The 15,365-nt window shown below is 28.5% G+C and overlaps 2 long non-coding RNA genes across 3 annotated transcripts; one reads left to right on the top strand and one right to left on the bottom strand.

The window, feature by feature from the left end:
* Window positions 1–739: 739 nt before the first annotated feature.
* Window positions 740–8,057, top strand: LOC147802174 (uncharacterized). 2 transcript variants are annotated; one of them, XR_015430024.1, is made up of 3 exons: window positions 740–874; window positions 2,231–2,414; window positions 7,753–8,057. It is a non-coding gene; the product is annotated as an uncharacterized LOC147802174 (long non-coding RNA). The 2 variants fall into 2 exon arrangements; XR_015430023.1 differs by having other exon boundaries at window positions 822–878.
* Window positions 6,449–14,535, bottom strand: LOC139426228 (uncharacterized). Its single transcript, XR_011637454.1, has 3 exons — window positions 14,397–14,535; window positions 11,642–11,802; window positions 6,449–9,375 (listed from the first exon to the last, which is right to left on the bottom strand). It is a non-coding gene; the product is annotated as an uncharacterized LOC139426228 (long non-coding RNA).
* Between the last annotated feature and the right edge of the window lie 830 nt (window positions 14,536–15,365).

Raw genomic sequence — 15,365 nt, 5'->3', positions numbered from 1 at the left:
TTCCCTAGTTTCCCTTGTGAGAGTTTCTTTCTATTCTGAAATAAAAAATGGCTTGAAAGCTTCTAGGCAAATGGAGCGTATGCCAGCTTATTTAATTTTTTTTTAACGGCAGGCACTAAACTCTTGTTCATATACTCTGGAAGTAGCTGAAAATGTTGCTGTTTAACATTACCCTGTGGGCACCTGTGACAATTGGAGATTGGTGTCGTTCTTGAGAACGGGAGTTCGAATCCAGCAAGTCGAAGAATACCCTTGTCTTCTGGATTGGGTTGAATATTGATTGCTACAGAGTTGAGCATTCATAGTCGTGAACTCAAATTTGGATCGGCTCTTAAGCGATGGCGCAATTTAATTCTCTACCAAAATGAATTCCAACCAAATTTAATAATAAAATATATTTGTAATAATTAAGGTTATTTTGAGAAATAATCAATCTCCACCAATAGAGATTTCAAAATGCGGTATACATTCTTCAGCAAATAACTGTGGTTAAGTTATCTACGCAAATACACTTACGCTATAAAATGCAGTTGATTAAAACTTTCTATGACATTTATTGGCCAATAACTGAAACTATTATTTGTCTTTTCTTTAGTAAAAAATAAAATATTTTATTTCAGCGAAGTTCATCTAATTAGGTAATGAAAAATGTTTCTAAAAAAAGTCTGAAGTATGAGTTATAGCATAAAAAAAGTATATTAAAATAGCGCCAATATTTAATAAAACTTTCATTGCAATATCTACTATAAGCAATATACTATAAAACATTAATATCTATATCATAAAAAAATATTTTATTTTGTCGTTGCTAAGAGTATAAAAACAGGGCAACAAGGATTGACAAAACTCTTACAGAATAGGAAATCCAAGCAGAGTAAGTAAATCAATTTTATTTGAGTAAGTCAATTTTATATTAGATATTTTCATTTTTTCATGTCTAATGTGCAACAACGCATAAATTTAACGAAATGGCTGCTACTAAATCGTCCCCCAAAAATTAAAAATAATATTGAAAAAAAATTTTAATTTATCAAACGGTTCTTTCCATGGCTTGAATTACACTTTAAATAAACTGATTATTTTTAAATTATGTGTGTTTTTTCACACCGCCAGTACTAATAACTTAAATTAAAAAATTCATATAACAACTTCTTAAAATAGTTTGTATGAAGAAAATTCGAACTAAAAAGAAATAAATGTAATATTTAATTATTATTTTATTATTTAAATATTATTTTATTATTTAATTTACTAATTATTGAATAAATTTGTATTGAAATGTATCGTCACCTTGGGTTACTTTCACTACTTTTAAATTTCCAGAAAATCTTTCATGTTTTCTTCATTAGTTAATAATTACTAGATGGTAGTATAGGTTTGAAGAAAATTGGGTAAGAGAATAGGTTTACGTAAATTTTAATTTCTTCCTCTTTAAGTAAAGTCTAAGACTCTGATAAATAAAGTTACCTGATCAATCGACTCCACAGTTATCCCGATTGCTGGGGTAAGTGTGGTGGTTTTTTCTAAGGAATAAAAAGAAATCACAGTTTAAGTGCATTACACTTCGAAGAAAGGCTAGAATTTAATATCACCGATTCGGCTAGATTTTTTCACGTAGTTAAAAATTGTCGAAATCAATTAATGATTCTCAATTTTTGCAAATTTTTATGGGTTCAGACATTGGAATAAATTTTTAAATATTAACAAAAATTAGATCTCAGAAGTTTACACAAAACCGTGGCATGTCTTTATATTTATATTTTATGCTATTTTCATGGAATTAAACATGGGATTAAAGATGAACTGATTTTAATACATTGTTGACGAGTTAAATCGTCTTTGGCCAACATCGCTTGGACATGAAACCGACATTTAGAATGTTATATTTTACTTCCATATTCAATTATAAATAATAGCAATTGACAAGACACAGTTTTTAAGTAAACAAAACAACAAAATGTTAATAGTAAGGTCAACAAAATGTTAATAGTCAAAAATATTTTTTTATAAAATCGCAAAAATCACTTTAAAAAAATAGTATTATACTTACTGAAAAGTGATGATAGAGCTTTAATGACAATTGCAAAAGGGCAAATAAGTCAAAACAGCAAAATTTAAGGAAAAAAACTAATTATAAAGAAAACCAGCGTCCGATATAAACTCTTGGCTTTTTCTTCTGATACACTTGTCATGGATTTAATCAGATATATACTCTTTTTCATTTTAACAGATAAATTTTCCAGCAGTAATAAAAAGAAGGCCAAAAGAAGATAATTATGATTAGAGCCATACTTTTTGTGTTGCTTACCATTGCTTTATTTGCAATGGTTGTTGGATATAGCGGCCCCCCGAAGCCAGTTATTATAAATGCGTTCCAAGATACAACTCCGGGGATGAGGATGGAGTAATAGGCCGTAAGTATCTGCTTTTGATTTTTAACTAGGTAACTTAAAGTTTTGAACATTTTGCTAATGACGTTTGATTTGATCGATTGACTTTTATTGTGTTTTATATTAAGGGCGCACAACATTTTTGAGAGAAGGGCTTGCACAGCAGGTAGATTAACGAAGAACGACGCGCATTATAAATTGTTTTTTTAGATATTTTCTTTAATACGATAATGTTTAATATATAGGGGACAGTCGGGTAGCCCCGCCCTTTTTAAGGAGTATTGCTTATATTTCTGTATAATATTGAGTAATAATCAATATTTTTTTATCTTTCTATTGTTTTATCATCTAATTAAATAATGCGAAAAGAATAAACCAAAAAAAGAATAGTTTAACTTAAAAAAATAGAAATTTAAAAAAACATGTTTTTCAGCTCTTTTCAAAACGTGTCGGGTAGCCCCGCCCAGTTGCAAAAATTATGTTTTTTGACTGTTTTTTCAGGCGTAAATGAAAATGACCAATATATTGACAATAGATAAACCTCATTTATCATTTTTATCACAAAATTATTTAAAACCAATTTAGTAGCTGTTAACATTTGCTCACTACTCCATTTTCCCGATTAGTAAATTTTTTCTTGAATTTGGGCATTTTCGAAAAAAAAACTAAAATAAAAATTATTCTTCAAATAATAATGTTAAGAATATTATATTAAATAAACAGTTAAAATAAATATCATACCGGTATTGTGAAATTGGCGAGAAGAGAAATACAAATACCACCAAAACAATTTTAGAAAAATTACAAATTCACTTTGTATTTTGATTGCATTCAAATGCTTTTTTAGTCTGATTCGATCGCAAATAAGTGAAAATAAATAAGTATGCGAATAGCTCATCATAATACTTATGATTTCTTGATATTAAATTTAATTTGGATATATCAATTACATTTTAAAACTATTTAATTTGCATTTTTAAATATATAAATTTATGTTTCATATAATATTAAAACATATATTTGCTGTTAAAAATGCATATAACATTCAAATTTGAGGCAATAAAATAATAATCTTTGCAACCGTACATTTATCGACGAAATAAAATTGGGCGGTGATACCCGACATTCATGTGAGCGGGGCTACCCGAAATCCAATTTTTTGTAAATTTGTAATTTCTCGAACAATTTTTCACATATAAACTTCTTTCTTTGTGCAAATTAAACTTAAGACTACATACTTTAATGCTGTATGTATAGAAAAAATTATTTGTTTAGTTTTAAAATGAAGTTTAATCGAAACATTCAACCAATTTTTCTTAATTTCATGACTACTGTATTCAACATATTTTCAGAACTATTGTTTACCATGTTTCCAGCTGCATAAATGCTTGAAACTTTGAAAATAATCCTTTTTTATATATAAGAATTGATGTCCGATGGCCCATTGAGTTGAAAAAACATTCTGTACATATGAAATAGACAGTGGGCGGGGGTACCCGACACTCCCCTATATATATATAAATTTCAACGAAAGAAAAAAAACTGTAAAGCTTGCAGAATGAAGGTGCAAAAAATAATATAAATTTGAATTAAATATTTTTATTAACGAAAATTTAAAATGTTTAAACGAAAACCAAACGTTGAAACAAATCCATTACAGCACAAAGTAAAATTCAATATTTATTTAGCATTATTTTTCTGATATTATTTCTATATTTCTTGAATTATTTGAGGTTTTTTGAACTTAAAAAAGAAAACACTTTTTTTACAAAAGAAACATTTTAAAAGACAAAAGTTTTTCCAGAAAATTCGCCTTAGAATTTTCCTTATTTCAAAATTTCGTCATTAAGCAATCACTTGTGATACCCATTAATATCCGTAATTGTGTGAAACATATTTCTCTATTCGGATATTAATTCATAATTATAACGATCGCTAGCCTAAAAGAAGCAGGATGAAAAACAAACAATTAAAAGCGAACAACAAATAAAATATGAAAAGTAACAATAAATAGTCAAAAGAGGGGTTGATTTTAATTATATTTTGTCGAGAGTTGAATGTTGTTATTTATTCCCATTATAATGATGATGGGCCGACTGCGTGGAAAGAGACTTTTCAGTCTTAAGAGTCTCAAACTGGAAGACAACTGCCAGGCGGAGGCAGGCCTGGAGGAAGTTGATTGAGAAGGCCAGGGCCCACCCGGGGCTATCGTGCCATTGAGGAAGGAAGAATAATAAGATATTCTCCCCGTTATTCCGAGAGCTTCCTTCTAGTCTGCAAAAAATAACCTGAAAGCGTAGTGTCTTCTACGCAAATTGAGCATTTATTAATTTTTTTAACGGCTGACACACAATTCTTGATTTTCTCTGAAAGATGCCAGAAGTGTTGAGGTTTAACGTTACCCGATAGGCACATGTGAACCTCAGTCACGGAGACGTGTAAAATAACCCATACACTGCTACAGATACCCATTCGTAGGTGGAGTCACTTCACTCTCTTAAAATGAACGAGTGAAAATAACTCAACTTGAGTGCTATTTAACTCTTTCATCTAGAAAAAACCGGCCTTCTCATCTTGCGTTAAAATCACTCAAGTGAAAGAGTTATATGGAAATAGCTCAATTTGAGTGAAAAAAATTTCACTCATACTTGAGTTATTTTCACTCGAGCTTAAGTGATTTTCAGTATTACCTGAGTGGATCGTTTTCACTCAAACTAGAGTGATTTTAAATCGCGTTTGAGTGATTTTCAGTATTTCAGTTTGTAAATTGCAGTCAAAATTTTTATTATTAATATACAAAATGATTGTATTTAGTGGTGCCATCTATCGTAAGCAATAGAAAATACTATAGTTTTTGTTTAAAAAATTTCCTTTTTAGTGGAAGGCCTCAGACAGGAATTTTTTTATTATAACTTTTGGGGAATTTAAATATCGAATTAGATAGTAAAGTACTTGTGAAAGATTTCGCTGTGAGCATATCGACACTGTGATTCGAACTCGCTTCCCGTCTGTTGTGAGATTCACCGATTAACCCTCTCAGCTCTAGTCCTGTTTTAAGACGGCTACAAAGAACTAATTACTTTCATGAGCTGGGTCTTGTTGGCGAGGATAAAGCCTTTATTTGTTAAATCAAATATGGTGAAAACACAGTTAAACAATTTTTTCAGAGTTAACAGTTTGAATGCAGCATTTTATGGTTATCCAATAGTTTTGATTGTATACGGTAAAACAACAATTAAATGAATTATTACTTAACAGTTTTTTTTTTTTAGGAAAAATTACTAACCACTGTAGATTTGAGTTTTTTTTTTTCCTTCTCTTATGTTTTGTCCTTTTTCTTTTAAGTTTAATTTTTAAAAGTAAGGAGCTCTGAACGAATTTTTAAAGTAAGCAGTTTTATAAATATTATGATCATTTAGGTTCAATTGAAAATAATATGAGTTATTTTTTTTCGAACAAGTTTATTCGTTTAATTTATAAAGCTTTATTTTCAAGCAATAAAAAAGATATATTGTTTTAAATTGCCTAAATTTTTTTAAGAGAAATTTCCAAAACTAAGTGAAATTAATAAATTTTTGAAAAAGACGTTTGAAGCTAAAAAATCTGGATTAAATACCCTTTTTCAAACTCAATTTTGCAAACTCTTTTGATATAAATTTGTTTAAAATCTAAACTATATATTTGCTTTGATTAGAAAAAAATAAGTATAATTTTTGCTCTGGAATAATCCTAGCTTAGTATGAATTCGAATAAAAAAATTAACTAATTAACATTAACTACTTGACTTTACTTCAATATTGTTTTTACCATAAACTTTGCTCAAGCATAGTTTTCTCAAGTCAACAAGAAATAAATAATAAAAATTAATAAAAACGACATTTTCAATTAAATTAAGTATGTATTTTATGAATTTTAACTATTATGAATATAGATAGTGTATGTTATTTCCGTTATCAATATATATGTTTTGAATTTTTACCAAATTGTAAGAAATTAATCAAAAAGAAAAAAAAGAAAAAATATTATAAAAATTTAATATACCAGCCAGGAAAGGAAGATTGAAGACATCAAACTCTTTTAATTTTACAACAATGCAAAGTAACTGCAGTTTTTCTGCAAATTACTGCAACAATTTAAATAACAGCAATTATAGTCTGCATGAACAATAATTTCGTAAATATCTTTTATAAAAGAAGTATAGAATGATATGAAATTAATTATCCAGAAATGTTTTGTACCAAAATTATACATCAAAAAAACTAAAATATGGATATAAATTTATTATATTAAAATAAAATGTTAAAACTTTATTATGAAATCTGAACAAATTCTAGAACTCTTATCAGATATAATATATTCCCACATGCTTTGACAAAGATTCTAGCATGGAATCAGATTTTTTTTAATATTCCATGATCATCCACATTTAACACTTTCAATTTTAATAAATTTTTTTGACAAATAATTTAAATGAATAGTATTTTATTAAAAAACGCTGAAAAATAGCTAATTTAAATGGAATGTGTATATAACACATTCAAAATAAAAGTATTTTCAAACTAAAAGCAACAAGGTATATCTACATACTAAAAAGTAAAATAGCATCTTCTTCAGAAATACCGCTGTGAACTAAAAGTTGTTTTAATTCTTCTTAGTTCAAAATATTAAATGACATATTAAAAAAAAATTAAACGTAAAATAAAAACGAAGACATAATCTATTTAGATCACAGAACATAACAATTTTAGTTAGATTTATTATTGTTTGCTTTTTAAAATAAAGCGATAGAAATTTCAGCTTATATTTCGCACGCAATTAAATAATAAATAAATCACTCAAGTTTGAGCTAAAAGCACTCAAATATTGCTTAATAAATACTACTCAAGTTTGAGTAAACGCAAGGTAAGAATTTCGCTTAAATAAGAATGTGCTTCACTCAAGTTGAGTTAAAAATATACTTTTTTGAGTGGGGAAAATAACTCTTTCATTTTAAGAGAGCACACTTCGCAGGACAATACAGAAAGAAACATCCATGCCTTGAGCGTAATTCGAACGAACCCGCAATCATTGACTTCGCAGTCAGGTTCGCTAACCGCTCAGCCACTGGCCGGCTATCATATCCTAGTAGAGAATACTCGTATTTTGAACAAATTTTCTGACGGGCAGCTTCAGACAACTTTGTTCTCTAAAATTTGCTGTCTTGGGGGTCTATGGTTACATAATTTCCGACAATTTTGTATGCCCTCCAAGGTTTAACCTTTTGACATAATAGGTATAGCGTTGATATTCATTTCATTAAATTTGTCAAAAACGTATCTTCTTAGTGTATCTGATGTAACAGATGCGTTTTCATGTTTTGCAGGCTTTCGTTAAAAAGTCTACTAGCTCACCTGCTCACCACCTTCGATACCAACGTGTGATGAAACCCACTGGAAATAGATTTTTTTCTCTAATTTAAGGAAGTTTCAAGTTTGCTTAATTTCAAACATGATTTCAGTTTCAAAACAACGGTTTCACTGATTATATGTGTATATATTTTTGTATTTTAATATCTAACTTAAAAATGAGAACATTATTTTACGACTGTTAACAAAAAATATTCTTGTGTTAAAAGTACATATTTTATTGAAAATAACATGCTGAATAAAACATTCAATAACACATGTTTATATTTCTTTGAAGTGTACCAATGCGAATTGTCATAAAAGTGAACAGTTGTTTACCTAAAAAAAAATTATAGAAATTCAACTTACACAATATTATTGACGTAGAAAATAATTGAGGTTGTGTGATGATCTAAATTTAAAACAAAACATCTACTTCAAAAGGGAAAAATATCACAGCTTTAACTCACAACTCGAATCAACAACTGTATTCAATTTTTCACACATGTACTAAGTAGACATTCAAATGAATAAAAAAATTTGACTGGAAAATTTATTTTTAGATCATCACATAGATTTTCTGTAATTCATGTTAAATAATTATGCAATTTTACAATACAATCCAAAATGGGATTTTGAAGCAAAAATCATCAAAATATTGGCTCAACATTTAAGTATATTTGAGTTCAAAACTGTAATCTATGAGAAATGATAAAACTGCTAGAAAAAAATTTTCAAATTATGAATTATCAAAAATCTAAGGTTGTCCAAAATGTGTAACTGGCAAAAACACTACAATTTTAACTGAGCCAACTTGTCATTTCATCAAAAATTGCAAATTTTATGAATATTGGCTTATGCATCAAGACCAAGCAGAAAAAAATTAAAGAAACTTTAACCTTAAAATATATGAGCATTAATGGGAATATTTTTCCCTTGACTAACGATGCATTAATTAACAATTAACCGTGTCAAGAAAATGTAAAAACTAATTCTACTTTTAAACGCAAATACTCATTTACTTGCTTATGATGTTTTTCAGTTCCTTAATAGTGTAAGTGTGCTATATTATCATGCTTTTATCATTTACTTTTATCGCAGAATAAACATACTCTTGATGTTTCAACGGATAACCTAATCAGCACGATCATTGTTGCTTGCAATAAATAATTTAAAACATTGATAGTATTACCATTTTCAGTGTTTTTTTTATCACTTTCAAACAAATATTAAAATTATCGGCATTTGACTGCAACGATTATCTGATGTTAAACCGGTGAAAATTTAATATATCGCTAATGATAATTCTGAACAAAAATTTGAAAATGGTATAACAGGTTCACATATGCGGGTGGAGATATACTATGAAATTACATTTGATAGTTTTTCGTTGTCAGGCAACTCAGCACACTAATACCAATCGCTCACAAAAAACTTTAGAATTTCATTATGTTCAAAAATACATTATATTACGATAACATCACTTAAGAAATAGAAAGTGGAAACTTGTTGCTGCAGTATTGATGCGCATTTGCGTCAGCATCCCCTTCTTTTCATATTCATTGGTGAGTTGAATAGCCAGGAATGCGTATAATATCAATCTGAAATTATTTTTAAAAAAATATTTTTATCTAGGGCAGTGAAAATTTATTTAACTTTCAAAAAATATGAAGAGTGGTCAAAAGAAAACTGACCACCCTGAATAACTTTTGATCCTTTGACCGGATCTTCGCGTATTAAGACTGAATTTTAATGGTTTGAGAGAGTGACCTCAATTATGCTATTTAATCAGAGTTTAATTTTAAAGTCTGACGCAAAAATCTGACGCCGAAATCTGACGCAAAAATGTATTATCTCAGCATAAACTACATTTATTTTGACTGATTCTGCTTGATGACCTACAGTATATAGAGGGTAGTCTCAATCTTGGAAATATTGTCTCAATAGTTTGGTCAGGAGTGCCTTCCAAAGCTTGCAACCCTTAATGTTAATTTCATTTTCCACGTATTTCGCCATATCCCAAGAACTTTTTAAGTGAATTGAAATTTTTTTGTTTTCTACAATTAGGAAATTCGTTTCCCCAAAGATAATTTCATGCAAAAAGTAACTATTAGCAAATATTTACGACTATTTTTTTAATAGTGGTCAAAGAAATTTTGAATTCTAAGTTATACAATTTTTTACATTATTTTAAAGAGTGTAGTATAGCATGGCAAAACTCTAAATTTGAGCGCGTGTATAGCTCTTGAGAAATCTAATTTTAAAAAAAATAGTATTTTAAACTTTCATGGTTTTAAGAAAAATATTTAACATATAGCAATTCTGAACATAAATTTTTCTCGCACTGCCTATTAGAAGAAAACGATGTTTCTAAATTTTTACAGTAACTTTTGTTTTCGATTTTGCTTCCATCTTAGATAATTTGAATTGTTTGAATTTGAATAATTTTTTATTAAAAGATATTATGAATTAGATTAGAAATCTAATTGCAAAGGCAGATATTGCACCATTTGAAAGTGCATCTCGCATTTGCCAGATCGACATAATATTTTAAAGAAATTTTTTCTTTTTCTTTTTGGAGAAAGACTGTGGGTTGTTTGGTACCTTTGTTAGAGTCCCCACTTAAACTCTAAAAAGAAATCTAACTCTAGAAAAGACTTCCACATGAAAATGTTCCCTAGAATAGATTATGGGTTTCTTCGTAAATAACACTAAGTTTAAATAAATAACTATCTTTATTAACATTTAGGAAACTTGTAAATTTAACTAAAACATTCTAACATATATGAAACTTAACCACTTTAACATTGAAGCAGCATAGAAAAAAACTGCGAAAAGGTAACCGGCGAGAACATGCCGAACTGCTAGCTAGAAGCGACGGGGAGAGAGAGCAAGCTGTGGGGAGGCGGCCAAGTTATATCCAAAACATACTGTGCGTGTTTTGCTGATTTCGCCCTTCACGCATATCTCCATTCAGGTATGAGGTTTACGTCAATTATCGGCTGCAAGCGACGTAGTCCAACGTCAGAGATTCGTAGTTCGGACTTAGCAAATCAGACCGCAGCACCACAAGACTAAGGAGTAAAAGCAAACCTATATTTTGTTTTGGCTATGTTTATGCAATATTATAAAGCACTCCTTTTTGCGGATATAATCGTGTGAGCTGATAAAAAGATCATATCTCCCCCCCCCCCATTTTTTCGGATTTTTATTTTTTTTTTTCTTTATTTTTTTTATTATTCTGAAATTTTTAAATGTTTTCCCTTCTTTTGAACTTATTTTATGAGTTCTATTTCCTTGCTGCTTATGTGCAGTAAGTAAAACTTATTGGTTTTCTTAATTTTATTCGTTTTTTTAACGGATAAAAGCAAACCTTTTAAAAATTTAAAAAAATAAGAGCCAATCTAGTGTATGCTCGTTTTAGAAATTTTTCCATACGATCGCTAAAATTTATTCCAAAAGCTGTGATATTAGAAAGCCATGAATATAAATTACTCTTAATAATTTAACAAGTTCTAAGCAAATGAAATCAGTGTGTAACAATGAGATAAGTTGCATTTTAAAAGGAAGTTGGGAGCATAATTACATATCATTTGCTGATTGCATTTCCTTAAAGCGTTATAAGTGCCACGAAACAAAATTTCAATTAAAAGACTCTTAGTTACAGCTTTTTGGCTGATGATTCTCAAAGTGTTATTTAAAATGTTAATGAATTAAAATAAAAAAAATTACACCTTCAAAATGTTATTAATAAGCGTGCGACGACAAAAGTTAGAGCTATAAAAAACTACAAGCTACGAGAAAAATTAATAGTATATGGCACTGGTAAATGGCAATTGTAAATGATTCGTGGTAAATGGTACTTACGAAATCAGATGGTGGTGGTGGTGGCCGAGTTGAACTTGGAAACATTGGAGGGATCTTTCCAGTGCCATAGGCTATCACAAAAGGGAAAAGTGGTAGAATCAAGAACAATATGTATTGAAGCATTGTCTTCATTTTTTCGTTCTAAATACCACAGTAATTGCCTGCAAAAATGTGCACTAATGAAGCTGTTAGCAACAACAAACATTTAAAAGTGAATAAGCAATAAAACAACTAAAGAATAAATAGTAAGTAAGTTGATTAAGTAGAATGATAAAAGAAATAATAAATAAAAATATTGCTGTTAAAATAAATAATGTTATGATTGCTGAAATTAATTATAATAGAATTGCTAAATACTGTTTTTTTTTTGTTTTTTTTTTACTTAGCTCTAGAGCAGCACAATGGGCTATTGGCGATGGTGTGGAAAACTTCCCTGAGGAAAATCCGAAGGCATGTCGTAACAATTTTGATTCTCTGCGAAGGGGAGGGCTCTCGGTAGCCCGAAGACCTGCACGCGAAGTCGAACACTCAATGACAGAACATAGGATCGATACCGCATACCATTTTTCCCTTCGCAGCCAGATCAAAGTGGTAAACAACCCGTACACTGACCGCAATCAATAATGCTTGACTTCGGTGTTCGTGTCTTACGATCAGTTCATTGAGGGACTGACTACGATTGATGCAAAAACAGTATTAGAAATGATTGAACAAATACTAATTGAATTGATGAAATAAATAATAATACAATTGATGAAATGAATAATAATACTATTGATAAAATAAAAAATAATAGAATTGATAAAATTTAATCAGATGGATGAACTGAATAATAATACTATTGTTAAAAAAATAGTAATATGATTGATTAAATATGTAACTCTAAAATCGTTTGAATAACTAATAACAAGATTGCCAGACTTAATGATAATCGTTTACATCTTACGGAAGTAAATGATTCAGCTGATTACCGCATGTGCCATCGAATTCATATGGTTGGTGACCACCTCAAAAACTGCCATATTGTTTCGAACTTTTTTACTGGTCACTTTCTCTATGCAAACTTATTCTTAAGCCATGCTTTTGTCATATCTCGTCATTTTGTAGGGCTAATTGTTGACAGTAGACGTCGACGTAACAGCGGATGTTGGATAAATGATGTTGGATAAAAAATATTCAATGATAGTATGATTGGTAAAATTAATAGTAATTAGATTTATGAAAATAAGTAATGGCTGTATTGCCGAATATGTTATTTATTATATAAGTATAATACAATACAAACATAAATTGTAATTGTCTAATACAATACAAATAAAGTTCTATACAAATTGGCACAGTTGTTTTCAGGCTCAAATAAATATGTTTTTAGAATTATAATATTAAGATTGTTAGAATAAATAGTAATAAATATGATTTGCAATTATAATGTAATTAAAATAATTAATAATTTTGCTAAAATGAAAAGTAAAGGAACATAAAAATTATAGTATGATGGGTAAAAAAATCACAATAGGAATGATAAAATAAATATTATGATTCATAAATTAAAAATAAAGTCTGTTTTAGTTCAAACGAAAGATATTTTTGTTATAGAAATAATTTCTTCCGTAACATTTGGTGAACCACATATGAAAGTATTGCTATCAAAGTTTGGGGCACTATGTATAGTGAGAAAACTTTTTGTGGGGATTTTATTTCTTTTTTGTCTAAACATGTAAAAGAAAAAGTCTGTCCGGAAGTAAGTTTGCTAATAGCTCGAGAACGGGAGCACCGATTTGAATCGTTTTTTATTCTGCAGCAAGCAAATTCTCAAGTAAATTCTCAATCACCTTTTTCTGGCATAATGTGATTCGAGCACACTATCGAAAATATGAAATTTCTATGAAGAAAACATTAGCTACCATGGAAATAACATGTTTACAAAATATGAAAAAATAGAAACAGACAAAAATACTAAAAATCTGAAAGTTAAATATACTGCAAGCCTCCTTAGCACATAGTTGAAGTGCAGAAGTGAAACTGGTATAAACAAATATGCAAACTGACATAAGTTATCAAAAATTGTAAAAAATATTATTTTTCCTCGTAATTGGTAATGTTTGACATAAATATAATTATTCTTATTCATCTAAAAGGCGTTTAAATTTCAAAGCCTTTAAATTTATTAAATTGGGATACTAAAACATTTTATAGCTATCGTTCACATCTTCTTTTGATAACTAATTTTAAGTTCTTAAACTTTATATCAATATACTTTGAATAAATGTATCATAATTTATAAATCTAAAAAATCTAAAAAAGAAAATCAGTACTTATCAGTTATTGGTGCCTTGAGGCCAAGATCGCCAACAAGTAAAATAACATAAAGTTCTAATTTAAAAAAGTTACTGTTACAGATAAGACACATTGATGCATTTAATATAACAATATTGTGAATATTACTCATAGTGATAATCATTGAATGTTACTAAACTTTAATTGGTCTACAAAAACAATGACAGCAATGTAGAAATTTTTGGAAGCCAATGTGGAATTACTTATTCCTTGTATTTATTAATGAAATAAAGAAATATCTCGATTTTCTTGCATTTTTTTCAAGAAAATTCGTAAGGAAAGCAGTTAATAAAATAAAGCATTAATTCTTTTCAATGATCTTTGGAATTAGAATGTCAAGAACGATAGTTTAAACGTTTTACACTGAAACCAGGTAACAAATCATTAAAGACAAAAGAAAAAAAAGGGCGGAACTTACCTTTAATCTAAATGTGATTTCAGATTCGATCGTATTAACTTTATATAATGATAAAAAAGAAATAAACTGAAATTTCCAATTGAATTAATTGAGTTTTATATTTAAACAGCAGATATGCCTTTAATAAAATGACTTACGAATGATGCATTGGCGCAACTATTAACATGATGTCACGGCTTGGTTGATTTGATAAAATGATATTATTTTTTATACTCTTGAGATTTTGTCTTTACCTAAAATGTTTTTTTTAGGAATTCTATTTTTTAGAAGTTTTTTTATTAGAGAATAATTCATAAAGTGCTTTCAAAATGGAACTGTTATTTCTGTGCTATAAAAATCTTTCACTGCGTGATATATATTTATCCTAAAGACAACTGCACAAAAAAATTAAATTTATTTGACAATTAAATTTATTTGCTCATTAAATTTACTTGCTAATTTAATTTTCTTGATAAATTAAAATTTATTAAAAAAAATAATTTGATAATTATACTTGATATATATATTTAGATATATATATTTCTCACTATTTGATTTGAGATAAAAAGAAAATTTTTGATATTTCTAAGTTCTGCCAGTATGATTTCCTATATACTGCTGCATATCTTAACATAAAATCATTTACGAAGCTTTATACTTGTTTTCACAACTTATGTATGAATATTTAAATAGTAATTGCTTTAAATATTTTTAATATAAAGTAAATAAAAAGAAATAAATTAATTTTAAATTTTTCTGTTTTGCACATTTTAAGATGCACAAATTTCTGAAATAGGGCATACAAAATGAAGACTAAGTTATAGTCGTAACATTTTCACATAATTTAAATCCCGCATTATTGAAATTGCATTTAAATTTAACCCGCTATCACGCGTTTGGCTTTCAGCATATATCTGAAATTTTTTGCTCATATTTAAAATAATTTTAAGAAAAATATTTACCCTGGAATAATTTCGAGGGTGGCAAAAT

Source organism: Parasteatoda tepidariorum, chromosome 10 (assembly GCF_982258835.1).
Source record: "Parasteatoda tepidariorum strain Cologne lab strain chromosome 10, Ptep-v5.0, whole genome shotgun sequence".
In the NCBI taxonomy this organism is placed as follows: domain Eukaryota; kingdom Metazoa; phylum Arthropoda; class Arachnida; order Araneae; family Theridiidae; genus Parasteatoda; species Parasteatoda tepidariorum.
This window is presented reverse-complemented; position numbering and strand designations above follow the sequence as displayed.